Here is a 24,725-nt window from a genome sequence, read left to right on the forward strand (position 1 = left end):
TAAACCGCATAAAATGCGGCTAAATAGCTGATGTTAATATGATTGTAATTTCACGGATAAACATAGTACATGACCGATTTTTTAAATGTTGTCGGTCAAGATAAGGATAACAAAAAAAGTCTAGCTCGACCTGCCGCCCTGACACCAACTCACACACATCTTCATTCACAGTCTTACTTGTAAATCGATTTTTCTTTTCTTGGACGTTTTGATGTTAGCTTGTCGATGTCTCATTTTATTCGCTGGGAAAATCAATAAGCAGCTTGAGGTGACTCTGCTGCTCTCTAGTGGCGAGAAGCCGTAATGTTGGCTGGTAACAATCGGAATGCATTGTGGGAGATGTAGTTTGTAGTCAATTCGTGCTTAAAACCTATTTTAAATCAATCATGAGCCTATGAAATGCTGTGGGGGCCACATAAAATGGCATGACGGGCCACATGTGGCCCGCGGGCCTTGAGTTTGACACATGTGACATAGAGAGTTGCTTGAGTGTGGAATCCATGTTTTGATAGAGTTTGGACTTCTTGCCCAATCGTTGCTCAATAGTTCACAGTCAGTCAGTTTGGATATTTCTGAAGTGTCAGTGGACATTAATTTGCTATTCTTGCCACAACTCACAATTGTATTTACAACAGGATTTTATGTTTGGATTTATATGTTTGGATCTGAACCTTTGAATTGTTACTCTATGCATTTTCTTGTTACTTCTGTCATATGTTTCCTGTCCCTGCTAAAGTAAATCCTTGCACAGTATAATGCTGCCACCACCATGTTTCTACACAACTCTACCCATAATGTGTCTGGTTAACAAAGAACAATATCTTCTTTGGTTGTCAGAGGTTTCTCTAATAAACATCTAAGAGCAGCCATATTTATACAGTATTATTAACCTTATTACTATTGTCACCTTGAATGGAAGAAAACATATTTCCACTGCAAAAGTTGTGCGTTTTGGGGTTTTAACTGAATTTTAAAAGCAATTAATTCACCTTTTGTGAATTATCTGTCGAGATGCCTGCTAGCTGGTGCAGACAGACGCTCACTTTGGTTGTTGTGCTCCCACTTGGTTTCCTGCTAGCTAAAAAAATAAAACAAAGCCTCCATTATCACAGCAGAGGCAGTTAGGGTAGCGTCAGGGTAACAGCGTCTCCAGCTGCAGGTCTTAGAGCTGCTCTGCTCGTTTGCCGTGATACGTGTTTCCTGTGCTGTTTGTTTTGCATCTAAAAATCACACAAGCGAGAATTCGAGCAAGACATTTTATTGTTGATTTGTAGAAGAGATATTTGTGCCTTGTCAAAGAATAACAGCGTCTGCACCTTCTTGGTATTCGCATTGCTTAACCCTCTTGACTCCATTTGTTTGCGGTTGACTTCTCAACCTCAAGATGTCACAGCACAAGCAGAAGACAGTTTTCTGCTCAGTGATGTGTCAGTTTGAGATAAATGCAGCTACCAGATAGTGATTTTTTTATTTTTTAGGTGGAATTTATCACTAGATTGGCTTTTTCTCTGTGTTTGTCCTCTTGCTTGGATCATTACATTGTAAAACAACTGTAGGTTTGTTCCTGGGCAATACATTGGCTGCTAATTTCAGTTTTAGTCAAATTGCTCTCTGCTTTCCTGCTCATCTAAAGCCAGGCTCTTTCCCCAGCATCCTTCATGCAGCTTTTATTTATTAGAGGTGCTTTCTAAAAACATGTTGCCTGTCATTTCTATGACAGATAGCTCACATCCCCTCTGCAGGGACACTCCATACCGTCTACCCATCCATTTATTGTCTGCACCAGCTCTATCTGGTAAGAATCCCAAAAGAACTTCATCTGCTCCGCTATGTATTGGGTAAGAGACAGTGTGGTGAGTATCCTCAGGCAAAATGTCTCTTACAAAACCCAAAACACATCCAGATGAAAACATGAACATGTTGTATTTTTACTAAACAACAACCAATGGGCTTTTTGACAATGCTGGAATCATGATAAACAGACTTTTCACAGCAGTCCAGGTGATAAATAACAGAATGTGTTTGCTTTGAATACAGTGCAAGGCCTCTGAAGTGTTTTTTGTAGTTTCACTGTAATGTGTGTTTTTTTTTTTTGTTTTTTTTTGTTTTTTTTGTAATGTGATAGACCAGTCCATAGCAATGCATGGTTGTGAAGTGGAGAGAAAATTCTACAGTTTTCAACATTTTCAAAACTGAAAAAAAGAAGTGGAGTACATTTGTATGTCGCTCTCCTGAGTCTGTACTTTGTAGAAACAATTGTTGCTGTATTTACAGCTGCGGGTCTTTTGGGGTATGTCTGTCCAATCTTTCCACATTAAATATTTTTCGAACCTTCTTTGCAAAATAGGCCGAGCCAAGTCAGATCAAATCTTGCCACAAATTCTCAATGTACTCTACCAAACCTCTGAGATTTTCATGGAACAATCTAGCATCTATGTTGGGCTTAAAGACACACACAAACACACACACACACACACACGCACACACACACACACACACACAAGCACACACACACCTACACACACAGGTGAACTACATGTATTGACTAAGTGACTTCTGAAGAGAATTGATTGAAATGGATTTAGTTTAGTTGTATCAGAGGAAAGTGGTTACAAATAAAACTAGGCATAAAACTCCACATTAATATGAGCTGTGCATCAGTTTCTGTATCCAGATGATATATTGTTTTATAAGACATTATGAGATAAGCATCAGTATATAAGGGGCTTGTCACTGCTGATAAATATGAGGTGCCGTGAGGAAAAAGAAGAAAAAATGTTTTGATGGAGTGATTTATTTTTATTTCCCGGACTTCTCTCTTTCAATTTTTAATTAAATATTGTCTTATCTCTTCTCGAAATCAGCCGACAGACACATTATAGATATTTTTTTAGATTCAAGAGGTTTCTAATTTGGTCAAATAGAAAGCAAAATGTTTCATGTGATTAAAAGATAATATTAGATTTAAACAGCTTGTAGAGCATCTCAAATCATTGCCCAGTTACAAATTTGGAGTAAATGTTAGATGTTTCCTTAGCTGTTTCCCCATTGCTGTCCAGTTTTCACAAATTAGGGCTTCACAAACTGAAAAGTGGGTGAAGGCAATGGCTGAAGGGGAAGCCTTATTGGATCGATGGTGAATTTCCAGAAGAAAAATGATAGAGGGATTTGAGGATTATAAAAACAGTAAATGTTTTGAATTTTGAATTAACCGTCAGATTCTTTAACTCAGGAGAGATTTTTAAAAAATGTAATAATGTTATTGACCGTTGAGTTGACAAAGCTGAAGTGAAATAAGCCGGTTGTTCTTGCACAGGAACTCATGCATTTGAGACATAATAGAGAACACAATTTGGCCTTATATTTTTAGGAAACAGATGGATTCCCAAAGGCAAGCACAATCTTGCTACATTTTTGAATTTTAAGCTAAGTTTTAATCCATTTCAGTATTTTCTACATAATTAAAAGCAGCATATGTTCCATCCCACTGTATAGGGATCTGATTGATCTCAACAGAGTTACATATCATCTTGTACAGGATGGAGGAGATGGTATTAGGCTAATGAGGATAATTATGATCCTAATAGTCCCACCATTGTGCTTTGTTATGAAGGGTTCAGAGTTCTAATGATTCTGACCTATGTCTTTCTGTCTTTCTTACTCCCTCGCTCTACATCATCTCCTTCTGTGGCTGCCCTCCTTTGTTCTCGGGCCTGCGGATTGTGTACACACACGCAGATTCGACTGATGAGTTTGGATATGCATATGTGTAGGTGGGTGGTTGTTTCCTCGGTGACCCGTTTTACAAAACAGGCTATAAAACTGAGTCACTGCAAGCACATACAAGGAACAAAACAGAGTTCAAACGTGCAAAAATATGAATGAAAAGCTGAATTCTCTTCAATGTAAAGAGAATATAGAGAAAACTGGAAGTGATGCTGTCAACACCAGTAAAAATATGCAAGTTGGCACTGTGCATTGAGGAAACGTTATTACTTCCAGCTGACATTATGGCCGATTTAAAAGCTCTATAAAGTGAGAATTTGATTACACTCAGTTACATAATGTTTCTCCTGTGAGTTGAACAAATGGCTTGTAATGCTAACAATTGTAAAGGTAAAAGACCTGAAATCAATCCCCACATTTAATGTTCTTTATAGTTGAGCTACATTGAGCAACAACAACAACAACAAAAAAAAACGCATCACAGGCATTTCCGTAGAGTAATTAAATCTCTGTTTAGTCATGTCTGTTGTGGGTGGAGCTGTTGGTGAAGTCTGCCATTGCCATAATAGATTTGGATTATCTCCTCGTGAATCACAGGAAGAAAAAATATGTCAGCCAAATATCCATTTCAAATTAACCTAACCTATGCCAGCTTTTCTATATTTTACACATGTCCCTTTCGTTATTTTTAGAACTTTCAGTAAAGCTGTGATGTGTTTGGTGCCGAGAAAATGTAAGCTGCAGTGTGTCAGTGACGCTAAATGACAGATTTATTTATTTTCTTTTTTTTTTTAAACATTTGCATTAAAAAGCTGCTGGTTGCAATAAAAAGATGAAGTAAGCCAGAGCAGATCTGAGCAGGACATCCAAGATGTGGGCTGCTTAATGTGCTCTTTTATATGGTGTACAAAATTCCACCCACTTGTGCTCATTTATGCAGGAATGTTGATTCTCTCTATATTGGCTATGAAACAAAATCCCAGTAAAGTTTTTAATATAGAATCAGGCTCTCAGTTTGATTTATTCCAGGAGTTTATGATTACTTTTTTTTTTTTTTGCCATATTATTTTTGAGGTTAATTTTGTGTGTTTTGTTACACCACAAAATTCAATTAGAGTATATTGTAAAAAAAAAATTAGAAGTTGAATCTTTTTGAGAGTTTTGCACCTTGATTTGAAAGTTTGAAGTGACGGGAATTATTGTCATATGGAATCCACTTCCTTATGAAAATGAGTCACGTTGCAGTTTCAAACTATTCACAAATCTTTACCAATAAGCAGCTCTCCTTTTACACTGATTGTAAACCTTTTTCTTCATATACCGCTCCTTCTCTTCATCTCTTAAACATGTTGGATGAACTCTTTCTTTAGAGATAAAATAAAAATATGAAAAATTTACACAAAATTTATACTTTTTTGGGGTTACACAATTAAACATTAGACAGTCACTTTTACAGACTAAAGGAAAAAACTTTATTTGTCCCTGAAATACACTAATTGTTTAGTTGCATTGAAAATCTCTCAAACAGAACACAGTGAAAAAGTATTTAATTATTTTGCAGAATCGGAAGTTTAAATGTATTAATCAGTTTAGTTTATAAACAATAAAGTGTCTTACCATTCATTTTTTTCACCTGTTTCAAGACTAAATCATTACTAAGCTAGATGTAGAGAAAGTTTTGAAATTACTTATCAGGGTCTCTTTTGTTCAAGGTCACATAACCCTGTCTTTTTCTCTTGGGTGTCAGACGTATATCCACTGGATACTGGGAGATACCAGCAGCTATTCTCACACCTCTTTATCTAGAAAGTGCTGTACTCGAGTCTTCTGTTTGTAATACAGATATTGATTTCAGAGAATCTCTGAATTAGATGTAAAGTGTCATAAAGGCCCTGGATAAGCACAAAAGGTGCATTATAATGGATTCATTTTCAGTGCAATATACGCCTTTTTTATCCCCGCTCTGGGTCATGAATCAAGTGACTGCATGGATGAAATGTGACTTAATAACAGATTCACATTTGACAGGTGGAAAGAAAAAAAACACACTCCAGTGGGAAGTAGTTGTAGCAGAAGTGTTTGTTGGTTTTGTAAACAGTCGAATGCCAACAAATACTTTGGCGCTAAGCACTTGATAAGCTGACACATATCTCCAGGCTTTGTGGCTGAAAATCTGTTTTGGACTCTCTTTTCCAGGTTCAGGAGACATTATTAGTGCATTACGGTCCATCAGAGATCACTTCAAGTTATACTTTATTTGGACACTATAATTTTCTGTCTCAAAAACCAACATACAAACAAAAGAAAACATACCATGCTCCGCACAAAAATGCAACAGGAAAAAAATTAAGGTCTCAACAAACGTGGGCCTTTGTAAGGTGCAAAAAGCTTCACGTGTCAGAACACTTATGATTTATGAAGCCTTCAGTGTATTGGTCCAGTATAGTTCATGACAGCTGGCAAAGCCATTAATCATGTGATGTGTATCTTGCTCTTCCCACGGGGCTGATCCACTGTCATTGATCATATTCATGTCAGCACCATCAGGCCCGAGACAGAGAGTTAAACTTTATATAAAAATGATGGGGAAGTTTTTTTGATCAGGCTCTGCGGGTTTAACGTCTATGACTTGCCACCAGACTGTGAGTTCAGAGGCATGCAGAAACAGAGAGGGCTTCCTCGTGATTTTATTACACCAAAGTGGTCACTCTCCGTGAGAGGAAATAATCCCCTTTTGGATTAACCTGAATGCTCACTGATGTAATAAATACAGAAAGGGCTTTGGCTTTCATCTTAATTAAAGATGGGGGTCAGATGTTTGTGCAGATCAAACTGAGGTGATTCTTTGGAACACAAGAATTCTGACGAGACCTTAAAGTCATTGAAGTCGCTTAGCTTACTGAAGAAAGCAACAGTAATTATTAAAAAAGTTGTTTATGCACACTCAATACCTTTGCATACAGACATAGTGTTGTATATATGCCATTTATTTATTCTGAACTTTCAAAGATACATTTGAACCACACATTTTTTTTAGTGTTGAATGCTTGAACTTAAAAAAAATTAAGAAAAAATTAATCAGTGACTTTTAATAACTTGATTTTAATGGATAAGTATAAATTCATTGTGAAGACAGAGTCCATATCACACATAAAAGCTCACATTTAAACATGCATTCCACTAATTTCCACAAGCAAACTGCAGAGAAACCATACACTTTTTATTTCGTAGCCATCAGAGCCTGGGATAACACAGTCATAGCACAGTCTATAAATTTATAGTAGGGTTGAGGTTGGAACCATTCCAGAAGCTTAATGTTAGTCCGCTTCCTCCATTCTCAAACCGATTTTCAGGCATGTGTGGAATCATTTCTCTGTTGGCGGAGTCCAACCCAGCCAGCATAGCTAGTTGGGCCCCATATGGGGAAAAGGAGGGCAGACGGGTTTGTCTGCGGTTTCCATGGTGGCCCCACATGCAATTGAACTTTTAAAGCAACTTTGCATTGAAAGTGTCATTATTTACCGAATGACGCTTCATGACAACAGTGATAGACATTCATAAGGACTCGCTCATATTCATGACAGATGTTATGTCATGTTGATGACAGCGTCAGCCTTATGCACACCCCTTCAAATAAAGTGTTACTGAGTTAGCTATTTGGCACCAGTGAAGAAATATGTTTAATGGCGTCAACGTGAGACAAATCTAAAAATCCAGCACAGGGCTGTTACATAGTTGGTCAGTTTGGAGTTCATACAAATAATAAAGAAGACAAACTAAAGTACTAAAATGCTTTGTACCAAACCAGGTTCATATACATCACATGCTTTTTTAATCAGTTTAGTGATCGTCAGCCATTAATTGAAGACAACGTCTTTCAAATGAACACCTAAAGTCTTGCACTCCTCAAATCACTACAGCTTATTTTTGTATGTGCTTCATCTAATTGTTTTTCTACCACTTATTTTATATACTATATTATCTTATAGTGGCATAGGAAGGCATAATGCTTTAGGAAAATAATGCTCCCACATTGTCTTATTGCAGCATTCACACATTGACAATACATGAGATAAGTTGACACAAAATTCTGCATTATTTTCCCTTGGTTGTGAAGAACTATTCAGAATGATTCTGCATAAAAACCGAAATACTCACTTCAATTGCACGGTTTAGTAAGAGTCAGCGTAAAGACAGCTTGACATCTGAAAACATATTGGTAGAGGCTCTTTTGAAAGCCTTATGAAGCTAAAAATATATGATAAATTGTTCATAATTAGTACTGTATGTAGTACAGTCAGCAAGACTTTTTTTTTGATGAGATTGTAAGTAAGGCCTGCGGTGTTCAGTTTCAATAGTATTTTAATCACTTTATCACACGTGCAGAGGTTAGCTTTAAATTCGTGGTAAAAGATGATGAATGATGGCTTCTGCACAGTAGTCTGCAGGACTGCTATGATGCTGCAATGGAAAAGGCTGATTAGTGGCATCTGGGGGGATGATTAATTGATACAAACACATTTCAATTTAACGGCTCTTTGATCAATTATTAATGAAAACCCCCCTCCCAGCCCCCCCGCACGCGCCACCGACCTCTTCTTTTATTATGTACAACTTCAATTACTAGGCTCCCTGCTTTGACCTACAGTATCAAGAGACCTCCCTTTGCAGAACTGAAAGGCCAAAACCTTGCAGGTAAACATGTATAAAAGGAAAAAAAAAGAAAAAGACAAGGGTGAGAAAATAACCCACTTAAATCTGTGCAGCTATCTAAAGAAGGTTGCTTTACTGCAATCTTTCGACCACGATCCTTGCTTGAAGCTGAGGATTTCTCCTCAAAAATTAATTAAGTACTTTGTTATTAACAAATTCTTCCTTCCTGGTGTGCGATGTCTCAAATTATTTTGGCAAATGGTCAACAGATTCTGCTTTGTTCACCCTGGAGATGGAGTTCTCATGAATGTACTGCAGGTAGGTTCGCAGTTATTCCCCAGAAAAATCTCTATCTCCACTTTCTGCTCAGCTCATGGACTGGTGAAAATAAGAAAACAGAAAACACCGGAGGGCTGTCAAGGGAGGCTTATAGTGAAAATGCTTCCAGTGCATCAAACATTTTTATCGTTGTTCTTGTAATATTTGGTGTCCACTTAAAATTGGCAAGGACCAGAAAAGTGGAGAAGAGGTTTAATGACTGTGTTTGCTCTTTCTCCATGGAGGTCAAACAGCATCAGAAAATGAAATATTTAAGAGGATTTAATCAGTTTAGTTCATTCAGCAGAACGGATTATTACAGTTTACGGTGATTGTTTGTGCATTGCAAATTAATTAGTTTTTACGAGAATAAAAAAAGCCACCTGCGGTATGAATCTGGCTCCATGTTTCAATCCTTTCACTTCCTGTGAAAAATTTACTAAATTGTTTGGCACTTTATGAAGTTTTAAATGGTGCATAGCCTGTAATACTTGAAAACCCATTTTGGTAAGGGGGCAAGTGATGCTTCCATATCATTTTATTGCAGTCATCACTCTTTTTATTAGTGTGTTTACTCCATGGAAAGGGCTCTCTACTCCTTCACTCTCTCCTATATAAATAATTCATTAAGCGAGGGGGGATAAAAGGGCGTAAAGAAAAATATATATTTAATGCAGGGGATCTGGGAGAGAAGCCAGAGGATATGTCAGACACAGTTATGAGGAATAAAGAGAATGATAATGCCTCCCATGTAATGCTTTGTCCGCACTTGTCCATTTTGCTCTGTTTTCAGATTCACAAGCCAGTGTGGATGGGAACGGTAGTACGCAGGTGGACTGACAGGATTTGAAAGTGAGCCCCGATCTCATCTTAACATCGATGCAAAGCTGTAGAGCATCAGGCTAAGCCGCTCTGACTCTCTTACCTTGCTTAATTGCTTGGTGAACCTGGCGGCTGCATTGAGTTCCCTGACTTACTGCGCCCCTGAGAATGCATTACAAGTGCTCTGTTCAGCTAATTGCATCCTTTGTCCACCATCATTGGAATCCAGTTTGTCCACACATATAGTGACACACCAGTGTTTACTTATGATGCTCCGTAGCATCTCTGATCTCCTGTTACCCAAGGCCGTCTTTTTGTTATGTCTTCTAATCACAGTCACAAAAATGTATATAACAAGTTAAAAAAAATAAATAAATATATATATATATATATATATATATATATATATATATATATATATATATATATATATATATATATATATATATATATATATATATATATATATATATATATATATATATATATATATATATATATATAATCAAGAAGCAGAGGACCCGTCTGATAACATAAAGCAGGCAAGCAATAAAAGAAATTCAAGAACAGATGAGAAACAAAGTGATTGACATCTGTCAACCTGGAAAGTTTTACATTTTAAGGGTTGTTGGAAAGCAGCAAAATCCAGTTAGCACAATTTTACGAAAATAGAGAAAACATAGGACAGTGATGAACTGTCTCATGAGTGGCTGTCCAACTAAAAAAAAAGCGCAACAATGAGTGATTGTCACAAAAGCATCCTCACAAATTCCAAAGCACACCAGATATTAAGATTTGATTCAGCAATAAAAACTCCACTGAGTATTTCTCTGAATGACTGAAGATAAAACAAACAAAAAAAGCCTCTGGGGTGACCTAGTCGAAATCCAGAGTAAAATTGGTTTATGATGCACTGACATGATCTTGTAAACTGACTAAATTAAAAACATTTCTGAAAATTAGAATGGACCAAAAAGAATTCACAGCACTTTAAAAGACTCACTGCCACTTATCACAAGCACTTGATGACGATTGCTACAGCTGAAAACAGCAGAACCAGTAATGAGGTTTTGAGAATAATTAGTTTGTTGAATAGGGGCTGGTTGGTTTGTCTAGTTTTCTTTAAGTTTTGATAAATGAAATCATAATTTGAAAACTTTGTTTTGTATTCAATATATATTTTCCTAATGCTAAAACTTACTTTATCATCTCTAACATTTAATTGTGATAAAAAAAAAGCAAAAACAGAAACAAATGCTTTATAAGTGAGTATGTACTTTTACCCAGCAGTGTGATCTCATATGCCAACATGTGTGTGCATCTGATGAAAGAAAATTATATTTTCTCTTTACTAACATAATAAAAACAATTGAGCATGGATTTATTTTACCAGCATGTACTTGCTGCAATGGAACACTCTCTGAATAAGCCACAATTCAAGGACACTAGCTAATTTAATTTATAAAGACCTGTTATGGTTCAAAGTGTACTGTTCCACTAGAAGGAGCGCTCCAAATTATTTTCTTTCTGTGTGTACATTTAAACCGTTTTTTTTTTTTTTTTTTTTTTAAATTGTGCCAGAGTAGAGAATGCTTTTTCTAGTGCCTCTGTGAACTACAGAAAATGTACCACATTAAACAAACCGAAGGTCTGAAGAGCCCAAAAACCGCTATAGGCATTTTAATATTGTATTTTCTGTCCCTAGCAAAAGATTTGTCATAGCATCATTTGATAATTGTACCAAATTAATATTCAAATGATCAAGTGTCAAAACCCCAGTTGGAAAAATTTAGGACTCAACAGAACATAAGTGTAAATTATTCAGTGTGAGTCATCTGAGGTGAAAAGCTGCACTGCAGAAACTTTAATCCAAACAAGACTGGGGGGCAATTTTTTAAGCTGTTTTATGGAATATTAGGCTAACTTCCAGTCTGAACTTTTACATCCACTAGTAAGAGGAGAAATAAATGTAGACCAATATAATACAGATGCACCATATAGTAGAACCAGTAAAGTCTGGGTTCTTTGTCCTCCTTGAATAATTATTAAACTGGCTATTAGTCAGTGGCAGAGATATAAAAAGGTTAAAAGAACTGTAAAGTTGAGCTCACGTCAAATTTTATTGGGTTCACATTTTCATCAACTTTAGAAATAACACTAATAACTCTCTATAGATTAAGATATAATGACCGTGTTAATTTTATGGTTAAAGTGCAGTGTTCTTCACAATTATAGACACCCCCTAAAATTGTGGAAAAAGTAGGGTGTCTTCATCTAATATCAGGTCCTGCACAAAGCAATTTTAAATGTCTGGTGTTGATCCGTCCGTCTGTCCGCCCATCCGTCCGATCATCCAAGGTTGGAGAATAAATATGATATGCCACAGATCCTCATTTCTCCCAGTCTTTTGGAAAGTACTACAACATGCGTCAAGGCACAAATTAAAATGTTTAAAACAACTTGAAATATGGTGATTGCGAAATAAACTCGAGACCTTGTTCAGAACAAAGTTTCGAGTTTATTTTGCAACCACACAGTGTGAGAATGATGGTGAGGCAGACAGGAATAAAATCTCCAAAACTTGCCATTTGAGAACTCTCACCTTTTGAGAGATCTGCACAAACGTGAGAACTGTCTTGTGAAGACACAGTCTTCAGAAGAATACATTATTTAAAGCACGTCTTCCACGTTTTTACCAAGAGTCCATGTGGAGTGATGTATGTACTGTAAATATCTCTTTCACTAGCTCTCTTCTGCGGGGACACTGACCATAATCAAATTTTAAAATCATTTATATTAAAGATGAAAGGTAAAGAAGCAATTTTTTAATCATGACTCCACAACCAAAGTGTAAGGACAAAAAGGACTTAAGGACAAAACCATGCCTTCATTGTCTTTTGTTGAGGGTAATGCAGGTAGACAGTATAGGTTTATTTCCCTGCATTAAAGCAGCAGTGCAGCGGAATACATATCTCTGAATTGCAAATTTACATCAGCAGCAATGCTTTTCTCCAGGATATGCATAAAAAGAAAAAAAAAAACATACAACTATTAAATATCTGACCAGAGGAGACCAAAGAATGAACAAAGTATTTTACATGTCATAGCTGAAAATGCACCTTGTGTTTGCTACTGGAATCAGACCACAACCCAGAGCTTGAGGCTGATCCACAAAATAAATAAAAAAACTAAAATGTTTATCAGATAAGCTTCATGGATGGCTGGGAAAATCCAGATAAAAGAAACTGTGTTCGGATGGATATTACTCCATACAAATGACCTCCCATTCAAGAACATCTGCCCTTCTGCATGAGCTGTGAATCAGTATTTGGGACATGACCTTTAAAAACAATGAGATATTTACCCAAAGGAAGGTGCTTGCATATTAGGAGTGCTGAAAAGATGAACATATCTCTATGCAGTGTGAGATTGGCTGAAGGCATTATGAGGGGGATAATGACTATCTAAATAACCCATTTAATGAGTAAATCCTGCAATTATAACACAAAGACAGCGTCACATTTCTCATGCTGCACACTCCTCTCCCCCACCCACCAACTTTCTTTTCATATCGTTCTTCGCTCCAAATGTTTCTATGTACATAATTTCTTCATCTATATTCATATTTCGATAGCGACTGTGTGCCGAAATTCACAAAAACGACTTTTGTTTGACATCAAGGAAAGGCAATGTTGTCAAATAGGAAACATTTTTTCTCTTTTTTTTTTTTTCATTGCACAATGCACGCTTGCTGCTTTTGATTCCAGCCTTCTCCATGTTTCTTGATAATGACTGCCGCAGAAAAGTGCTCTTTGTGCTCCGGCGCGATGCTGTGCTTTGGTAGCAACAATGTTAATGACTCTTCCCCACACATTACGGCACATAAGTAATAGATGATTATGAGAGACTTGTCTTTCCCATTCCCGGTGTGGGTTTTGTCTGTCTATGTCTGTGTATTTCTTTCTTTCATCTTTCTCTCACCCCTGCACTCATCCCTCTCCCAACACATCTTTCCTCCTCCTCTTTCTCTTTCCCTCCTCTCCCCATTGCCGGAATCAAAGAGGCACATAACCTGAAATGAATACATGTGTTAATCACCGTCTCCAAAGAATTAAATCCGACCACTCTGACGATTCATGCGCAGAGGAAAGCTTTCTGAATTTTGCGGCAATATGCAAAGAATTTACATGTATAACTGTGACAAAACATTAAGTAGGAGGTTCTGAGAAAATGGCTCTTCCAAGCGATTAAAGATCTCTCAGTGGCGCGCTTGGATTTGTATTTCTAATCTGTGTCTGTTGCATCCTGGCAGTGTTTCCATGTGATAGATGCATGTGTGGAAATGTTTTGCTTTCATGAGAATATTAGGGTTATCATTTTTTTCCAGTGCAACCGCCTGCTGGGTTTAACAGAAAGCTATGAAAGGAACAAGTTTATAACACATGGTCATTAGAAAAAAAAATACAGTTTCAGTGTCTTGTGAAAATATTAATATTTTTAAACATGTTTCCCATCTATCCATTGTTTATGCCTGTTTATCTTTGCTGTTTATCTCCAGCAGTCTGTGCAGCTTGCACAGGCTGCTGAACAGGTCACCATTTCATCATACGGCAACACAACGGACAATCAATCATACACATACACACTTAAGGACAATTTGAAGAAACCAGATAAGTGAATAGTCAAGTTTTTGGATTGTGGAAGGAATCTAGGTACCCAGAGAGGACACACGTATGCACAGGGAACATGCACAGATTTTTTCTTTTGTCTATTTAATGCAGTCAGCAGGAGCAGGAGGAGCAGAGACACAGGTGACAGCAATGACCTAAGGGAGGGGCTGTGAGCAGAGGAGGAGCATGCATCATGGCAGGAAACAGAAAACATATCAGTCATGAAATAAAAAGCATTAAGTTCTCCTTGAATTTTAGAATTTAATTCTAATTTGTGTTGTTTAATTAAAAAGTCTCAAGCAAAGATATTGACGTTTTCTTTGCAACGTGACAAAGCAAAAAAAAATAATAAAAAAAATAAAAAAAATCCATGAGCTACAAACAATTTTGCAACAAAATGTAAAACCCAGGACGACCTTGGTAATAATTCTCAAAAGGCATCTGATGCTATAAAAACATTAACACAGCTGTAGATTCACATCATGAACTAAACATTTAACATGCGGGCAGCTCTTTGCAAGTTCACATCGCAAAAGATGCTAATTTCGCTTACAAATATTAAAATGCATGACTGAACCTTCACTACAAGTATAATCATTATTGATTAAAATAAGGAATCTGAGCAAAGTTCAATGTTTCACACAAATACATTTTGAAAAATGTCAAATTATTAACAGCTTTTATAACATTTATTTAAATCAGAATACTTTATATATTTTAATGCAATCTCCAATCACTGCTGGCTGATAAGATAAATACAATTACAATAGAGCATCAGAGATTCATATCGCTAAAAGTAACCAGTAACAGCAAGAGCAGAAGAAAAAAAAAATATGTGGGAAAGAATAATTAACTTTGCAGTAAACATTTTTGTTGATTAGTCTTAAAAAAATATGTATTGAGTTTAATCTTTCTTGCTAGAAAGTGAGATGAAAATATGGACTTTTATGTATTATATGTAAATATCTGGTTTTATGGTAACTACTGACAGAATAACATTTATGATGACCTGTAGATCATTTTATTGTTTTATGAATAATGTGACTTGTAAAACAGATTTATGACTATAATTCCAGAGACTAAAGCTCCCAGAGGAATATAGTTTGTCCTTTATTTAATAATTCAGAACATGCTGCATTTGAAAGTTCCAGTTTGTGATCACTGCTGCAAAGCAGTAAACACCACTTTCGTCATATAAAATGTGCATTAAGGTTGTTTTCGCTTTTGGTTAACATGGTTCGAGAGACTCTTATCATTCAGTTGTAGCAGCGGTTGGTAAATGAGAACGAAGCTTTTCTGATTTATGGAAATGGCGTCGTTGAAATGGCAGATGTCACGGTGGTGGAAATATTTGCAGTGTTTGCTTTCACATGCTCAAAAATACTTTGAACTCGACCGACCCCAAAAACGATATCGGCTGCAGATGAATCATACACTGTGTCAGTTTTGCGATTTAACATCAAGACATCCTCTGCGTGGCTGAAGTGCCTCTTGTTTTGTCAACATGGGGATTTTTGTTATTTTTTTTATATATATAATTTAGTTTTGGAACTACGACATCAAGTAAAAACTTAAGTAAGTGTAAAGCAATCAAAAATCTTTTCAGAACTGAGTGGAGGCACTGAAGTAGTGGTGGCAGAGAAAATGGGCTTGAAAGGCTGCTGTAAATTTGTTGGCAGATGGAGAGGGAAATCTATATTGTACAAGCAGACAGCTGCACAACTGGGGGAAGCAGTGGAAGCACTGAAAACAACAACTGTTTAGCTTGACAGTGTATTGGCCAACCTTTTTAGAATTACATCAATTATTTTTTAGCGATGCTGAAATAAGCCTGTTCGAACAATATGCACTTATGTTAGAACGTGTGCAAGAGCATTTTAGGGGGCCATCACAGATGTCTTCAGATGTCTCTTTAAATGTCTTTCACAGGCAAATTTGCAACACCGTTTTAGACATGAAAGCAAACAAATCAATATTTCTTAGTCTTAGAAAATCCAGATGAATTTGCTGGTCAGGGACTTTATTTGATCGTCATGTAGGACAAAACAGCACATTTCCTTAGGACATTTCAATCTGGAGAGACTTACACAAAGAGAAAACAGCAATTAGAGAATTTATTGACTGAAGGTTCTTTGGTGCTCAGACCCCGGCAGAAGACATGTATGCTGAGAATCACCACCAGCTTGAAAGGACAGATTAGGGCGAGGATTAGGGTCTTATTCCCCCCGGGGACCCGGACACTGGTGGAGTGGAGAACGGAAAGGAGGAAAGCCTGTAGAAGCCTGGGGGTGACGAGAGTGCAGACGGGGTGGAGGCAGGGCAAAGGATGGGCGGGAAGGAGGAAGATCCATGAAGGGCGAACCCTTTAAGGGGATTCTTGCGCGATGATTGGCTGAGGGGGAGAGAAGACCTTGAGCTGGTTGGCTGCAGTGGAGATGTAGAAATTGGATAATGCAGGTGAGGCTGGAGAGTCTCCCAGTTTGAATTTTCACTTGGTTTTTAAAATACTGTTTTTTCTGTATTTTCTCAGAGTATAAAGCCAAACTCTGGAGATCTAATGCCCTGGAAGGGTGCAGTGTAACTACAAATCTACCAGGAGATGGCAGTCTATCTAAACCTACAGGCTGGGAAAGGAGAGCATTAGTCAGAGAAGCAGCCAAGAGGCCGAGGGTAACTCTGGAGGAGTTGGAGAGATCCTCAGTTTAAGTGGTAGAAATTGTTAATTGGGCAACTTTTAGTTCTGAACTCCACAAATATGCCTTTCTTAAGAATGGAGTGAAGAAAGTACTGTTGAAAGAAAGCCATGGAAAGTCCTATTTGTAGTTTGCTTGAAATCATGTAGGGGAAATAGCAAACATGGGGATATAAAGGATATGCTTCAGGAATGCTACCTATGGCAGAAGACAAGCATTGCACGTACTATCGCTCTGGAGAAGCTTTGGGAGTATCATGCTGTGGGAATACTTTTCTTAGAGGAAACTAGCACTGATGGGAAGACGGATGGGGCTAAAAACAGGGCAATTCTGGAAGAAAACTGCAAAAACTTGTATTCTGGGATAGATGTTAACTTTCAAGATGGACAGTGACAATAAGCATACCAACTGATCTACTTTGGAGTGGTTTAAATAAGATAAAACTTTAATTTGTTTGCTCAGTGGGCCCAGACTTGAATCCAATTGACACTGTGTGGACAGACTTGAAAACTGCTGGTGCCAGATGCTCTTCAGAAAATAATCTTGGGTTTGAGTTATTTTACAAAGAAAAATGGGCAAAATCGTTGATCTCTACTTGTAAAAAACTTTCTGAAGCTACATTTGCAGAAAAAATATGTTTGAAAAGCGTTGAGTCATGGAGAGCTGAATACAAATGCGTTTCATTTGGAGAAAAGCTTGTAAACCATGAGTAATTTTCTTTGTACTTCACAATTAATCACTACTTTATTGTTCAGTCAGAATTGAATCTACCCACTTTTTACATCATTGAGTTACTTTTCCAAAGATGGTGGAAGTAGGTAGATAAGAATACAATGTTTTGTTTTTTGTGTGTGTGTGTGTTTATAGCACATTTTAAATCAAGGTGACAGAGTGCTTCAATCAAGACAGAAACAAACAAAAATAAATAAAGCAGTATAGAGAGAGTCCAACAATTTACCCATAGAAAATATAAACAATACCAAAGTGCTTCACAGAGAATTACTTTGGTGGGAAATTAAAAAATAAAAAGCTTCATCTTCCAAAACTAACAATTGTGCAGTTGATTTAACGTATGGTTTTGTTAACCATCTAATCCGCCCTCTCACTCATTATAATTGTTAGCTTCTTTGTATTTCTTAAACAGTCAGGAATAAAAGAAATGACTTGTTATTTCTTAGAAAACTAGATATATCGTGCAGAGCTTTGTTTGTTGTTCTCATTTAGCTTTAAATAAAACCAAGAGAGTTCTACAACACAAGTTTTACATTATATCTTCCCCCAAGAAAGTTTCAAGCTGCGAAAACATGTCTCATGCAGGGAACCTCTCACTGTGAAGTGCATGTTTGAGTGGACAGCTGCAGAGAAAGTTCAGACCTAGATCTCTGCACATGATCCTTCGTGTGCATACTGCATGTGAAATCAAAAACACATTAGCAACAAGCACAGGCAGAAGGGGTGAAAACATTAAAGCGGTGAAATGACAAGGGAATTCTTTGGAAATTAGAAGCCAGGCATGGAAAGAATGGTGCTTCTTTTCCTGAATAATGTGGCTCTTGAGTCATGAAAAAAGGATCTAATCATTATCCCACTAGCCAAATTACTCAACAGAAATGTCTGAAATGACCTGGTGAATGAGATTCAATTTCAAATCAATTTGGTATTTCGCTACAACTCTATGAATTTGGACAAATAGCCCTGATGATTGTGAAAAGGAGCAAATTCAATCAGCATGCTAAATCTTCTGTCACTCAGCCACAATGCAATTACCAGAAATCCATACTGAATATGGAGATAATTAAGTCTTGATAAGAAACAGGACTTTTATTTGACACTCGCTTGTATTTAATGATACAGAGTTCACATTAGAAGTTGCAGTACTGAATAGTTGTGAAATGGAATGAACATGAAGTACAAGCAGTCAAACCCTTGAAACTAAAAGCTACAGATTATGTTTTTTTTTGTTTTTTGGGGGTTTTTTACAATTGAGAAGTATCTGGTTGGTGATAGACACAGACAGAGACAGAAAGAGGAACAATAAAGACAGAACACCGAGTTCTGAATGATTTCTTGAACATGTATTATTGCAAATACTGCTTTTAAATTCTATAAAACAATATATACAGCACTATTATTGACACAGTATACTCATATTTTATTACACTAGCATAATACCACTTTATTTTTCTACTAAATGCATATTACAATGCAGACATATTTTACAATTAATATTTTCTTTTTTTGAAATTTTCAACTTTGCTGAGAAATCTGTCTTTTTCAGCTAAATTATGGATTCGATGGATGGATGGATGGACAGATGGTAGAGCTAGAGAACCAAACAATTGACAAGGCATGCCAGCCTTGTGTGATACTTTTTAAACTGTTCATGTTTTTAAATAAACTGTACTAAAATCAATGGAAGTTAGACTTTAATATCTGGCAGCAAGACAAAATGCATACATCTCGTTGGCATGCGATGTTAGCACTGAAACCCCTGATCAGTTATTTCTCCTCACGCCTCCTGAATAAAACACTCTCTGATGTGTTTCATTTTGGTAAGACCGACTGTTTAGCCTTATCTCCAAAGTTTGCAGTATCTATCAAAGTTCCACAACATTAGTATGAATAATGGGCTGCTGAAGCTCATACAGTGTCAGGTTCCCAAGGCAGTGAGCAGGGTTATTTCCCAGAGTGCAGTTTGTAAAGGAAATTGGTTTATACTTATGAGCCATTGATCCACAGAGAACAGTATAGTTTGTCATTCAGTAGATCTCCAGGACAGAGGATGGAGAGATACCAGAGAGTCCAGGAAGAGATGGATCTGTATCGGTTACTTCTACTGTTGCTATCAGTGTTGCCTTAAAGGACATCCAGTTGGAGAGACAATGTACAAGCCCTCCCTGCATGGATTTACTATTAGCGACAGCTGCACTGCTTGTCTTATTTTTAATGCATAAAATAAGCGGTAACACTTTATTTGAAGGGGGGTGAATAAGACTGACATGACACTGTCATAAACATGACATAACACCTGTCATAAACATGAATAAGCCTTCATGAATATTTATGACTGTTGTCATAAAGCGTCATTCGGTAAATTACGACACTTTTAATACAAAGTTGACATTATTCAAAATGTCTTTGTTATGACAACTTGACATTAACCAAGAAATCATTACTGATATAAATTTGTTATAAAAGTATTACTGATTGCACTTTAAAAATTAGGTATCTTTATGTTATTAAAGGTAAAGTTTAAACAGTAATGATTTCTTGGTTAATGTCAAGTTGTCATAACAAAGACATTTTGAATAATGTCAACTTTGTATTAAAAGTGTCATAATTTACCGAATGACGCTTTATGACAACAGTCATAAATATTCATGAAGGCTTATTCATGTTCATGACAGGTGTTATGTCATATTTATGAAAGTGTCAAGACAGTCTTATTCAACCCCCTTCAAATAAAGTGTTACCAAATAAGCTAATTTGCTATGCAATAAATAGTAAGCTATTAGTGATTCCAATACGGATCAGGAGAACTTTAAAGCATATGTAGTTTTTAAAAGTTTTAAAACAAACATGACAAGCTGTTTGGGATGCTGCATCTTCCTGACTTGATGGTGACCTGCTAACATCCGCAAGAAGTGTTGGGCTTTCCACCAGTGACCCAACAAGGACTCTGTGTTAGAATTTATGCCATAAATGTCATGACACACAGACCCACTAAATCTTAGATTCAACTTCTGCTGACAATACTTTGTTTCTTTTTGCTTAGCCTGTACACTGAAGCTATCAGGACTTTCTTTGTGTGGGGGAGGATATATGGTGATCACATAGTGCTATATACCGTATCTTCTGTCCGTCCTTAAGGTAACTGAGAAATTCTGCATTTCCCAATTACTCCGGTGTGTTGTTTCTCCCTCTGCAGGGATCTTAAAAAAAAAACAATCAAGGAATGTAAAAATTAACTAGGCAAATCGATTAGGAGCCAGTAATCTATTTGGAACCATAAATTAAATCATTTTGTCAAGAATACATTTTTTTGCTATTTTTATTACCCGAGAGATCTGAGCCCATTTTCTTTCAAGGTTTGACATCTTGCTGAGAGATGGGATCTGCTCTGATTATTAGAATAGCATGATGTATTAAATCACTTAAATTTAATACAATGTTTTCCTCATTCTGATGCTCATTTTAAACGTCAGTCTTTGCTAGATGAGTGCACAATTAGTGCCTCTTACATATTCTGAGCCTTTAAACATAATTTTTTAAATCTTCACTTAGCTTACATGTTTTTTTTTGTTTTTTTTTACAAACATTTGTTGATCTACAGTTTTACAGGACCTGAACAGCACTCTTAAAATGAAATGTGTATGCTGACTGTAGCATGGAATGAAAAGTTAAGTTTCACATTTTAATGATAAAAGCACAGCCAAGACCATTGATGTAAAGCAACAACTCCTTATTTTTGCACATGTCAACAGAGAACCCTCTGGACTCTGTCACCCAGCAGCCATCAAGTCACTGAATATCCTATTTTCCACGGAGATGGGAGAACTGTCTGACTTAAAGCCCTACTTCCCATATCTGCATTCACATTTTGTGTGCTATTACATACTCAAGCTTCTGAAGAGCATTTCATGCTAATGGAAGCAATTATGCAGAAATTATAACCTGTCTTGATTGAAAGACTATAAATGAGGTGGCAGGTGACAGTAATAGTTGCCTCTCATACAATCAACATGTCTGCCTGTGCATGATACTCCAAGCGTTGCACTCCAGGTTCTTCTCTGCAACGGCGTTAAGACGTCGCCAGTAGACTGACATTTCCATAATCTCATGTGAACACACAGTTTGACCTTGTGTTACTTAATACGCAGCACAGCTCAACACTTGAAAGAAGTCTTATCTCCATTTTGATGAATTTCAGAAGGGGAAGTGGATTTATCCCTATTCCCTGTGGAAATCCAGAAGGTTAAATCCTGCTCACTCGATATTTAATGTATGATACTAAATTTCTTGTCAGTGATAACAAAGATATCCTTTTTTGTAGTATTACCATGTTAAAAAGACTCAAATTTGGTCCACCGCCGGTGTATTTCAGAGCCTCAAAAAATATTCTTCCACAGTCATATCATTGTGGGGCCATTCTAAATCTGACATGGCCATACATTACATTGATTGTGTAAGCTGTGCAGGCAGTGAAATAGGAAAGTGGCTGATCAAAGTCACGCTTTGAAGAAAAAAAGTTTATCATGACTACTTTTACCATATTCTAATTTATTTATAATTGAAATCATTATGGAAAACACACAAATTCCGATTTGACCTTCCACCTACGAGAACTCCCTTTTTCCCAGGTTCCTTCAAAATATCTTTTGCAAACCTTAGATTCTAACCATTTTAAAATAGATGAGACGTATAGGACCTCATTAGAACTTCTGATTTCCTTTTACGTTAAAAAAAATATCCTATTGAACTAAATTATAACTTTAGTAATACATAGTATAATTTAAATATTATCAATGTGTACAATGTGAATGATATCTTCTTTTTAATAAAATATTAATAGGCTTTAAACAGCTACGGTCATAAGTTATGCTGTATTCTCTTTGTACTCTGAAGTTGGATTTTCTAAATCTGAAACACAAAAAGAGCTCTTGACTTGGAGATAAAATTTGATTTTTGGATCTTGCCTGGCTTTAGTACCCAGTACAGCTGTCAGATGTATGGAATGCCATGAAGGTGGTTAATATGAGTTTATTATTTATTAACGCCTCTGACTGTACCTCTTCAAACCAGTTAAGTAAAACTAGAGAGGAGAATCATTATGAGATGTCTTATTATGAATCATGCCGAGTTTGAAGTGGATTTTATTGTGTAAAATCCTCGGCAGATGATGCACCGTTACTGCTTTTAGTTCATCCATCTGTAAAATAGCAAAGTTTGCTGGGAGACAGGAAGTAAACGATACAATGCGAAATTTGAACTAGTGAAAGAGCAGCTCAATACAGACTTCGATCTTCATCTAGACATTATTAGTCTCACCCATTACTCTTCAAGTCGAATTATTGACAAGGTCGGTTGATGCTAAGGTTGTGCAGTATATGGACTTTTTGACCAAACTTGTTACATTCTCTGTTGCGTTTTGTCATTTGCTGGAAGTTTTTACTTTATACCTGGTTGTGGTCAAGAATGAATAAATGAATATCTTCCTTTTTTTTCCCTTTCTCCTCTCAAAAAAACGAGGCTGCTTTCTATAAACTCCAGAGACAGACAATTGCTTAATGGATTCTTAAATCTTTAATGAGTATGGATACCATTTTCTGCATTTATTCCCTCATCTTTAAACCACACTTTAACAACAGTATTTAATAAACTTACTGTAGTACCGTTTTTTGTGTGTATTTTAATGTTTGTTTGGTTTATTTTTAAATCAATGAGCCAGAGATTATAGCATAAAAAAAAAAAAGTTTCTTGATTAATTTCTCTAGTTCTTAATTCTTACTGATTCTTTCATTACAAGTGATTTGAAGTGTTGATTTAGCATTGGTTGTGCATAAATCCCAATCCTGAAAAATATATTCAAGCTTCCTTCAGAGGTCACTTGATCAAAAAGTTAAGAATACATCCTACATATTTGTTTTGAGATGAAGAGACTGATTAATTTTTGTAAGCTTATGAGACCGAATAGATATAATGAGTATGAAGACCATTCATTTATATGAAGGATCCATCACAGCATGTTTTCTATTAATATACAAAGATACAGGTTGAGTACAATGCTGGATAGTGGTTAATTGAAGCTAAGGATGTTTTTACAGTCATTCGTTTGAACTGTAATCATGACATTTTCAGAGAGAAAGAGTTCTGCAGAAACCAGAACCTTTTTGATGGAGTTATGAAGTGTTTTAAAGAGCTTCATGATGAGTGATTGGGTATAAAAAGCTTAGGGACCGGGGTACCACTAAACCCCCAACCCTGACTGGTATAACACAGTTAAATTATTCATTTGAAGTAATAGTCTCGCTGATGAAATATTCATTGCACTGTAATGAGGGATGTATTGATTTAAATAGCAGCACTTTGTTGGGAGCCCCAGCATCAACGAGTGCTGGGGGGGAAAAATAGAGAACTTACAATATTCTGCAAAGCATCGTTTTCTATTTTATCACCACAGAACACTTGGCCTGATTACTAATCAGGCTCTTTTGTGTGGAAAGTATTTGCTGGAAATCACACTATCTTAATACTGTAGATTCAATATCAGCACTTTCTGATAATGGGAACATTGTTACTCTATATTGCATCATTTCAATGCGAACTTCATTTGCCTATGGCATGAAATCCTGCAGACTGCTCAATGACCACTTGTTGAAACATGCTGAGTTTCTATTTGCACATCAGAACAATACATTATCTCTGCAACACAGAACTAGAAGAGTTCGTGACTTTGAGAAGACATTTTTCACAAAAAGAATTGGAAGGATGGTTACGTTTTTACGCACATATCTAAGGCATTTACTTTTCTTCCTCGCTGCATTTTTTTTACTATTCTGTGTGGACGACTTTACTGTGGCAGTATGCATTACTGTTTGACATAACATAACATCACGACATCAAAAACAGATGAAGTACACTCACAGGTACATTTTACAAGTTATTTATATGCATTTTTGGCAGCTGATGATTCTGGAAATGGTTACAATTTAAACAAAATGTTCTTGTCTGGTTGTTGGTTCTCAGAATTATATCAACTATAATATCCCCCAATAAAATAAAATATAAGAATAATTTAGTGAAGTGCAATCTCTCTTGGCTCGTGATTTTATTTTATTTTTTT

This window comes from Poecilia mexicana, unplaced genomic scaffold (genome assembly GCF_051168715.1).
Source record: "Poecilia mexicana isolate PSO_F unplaced genomic scaffold, ASM5116871v1 scaffold_17, whole genome shotgun sequence".
NCBI classification, from domain to species: Eukaryota; Metazoa; Chordata; class Actinopteri; order Cyprinodontiformes; family Poeciliidae; genus Poecilia; species Poecilia mexicana.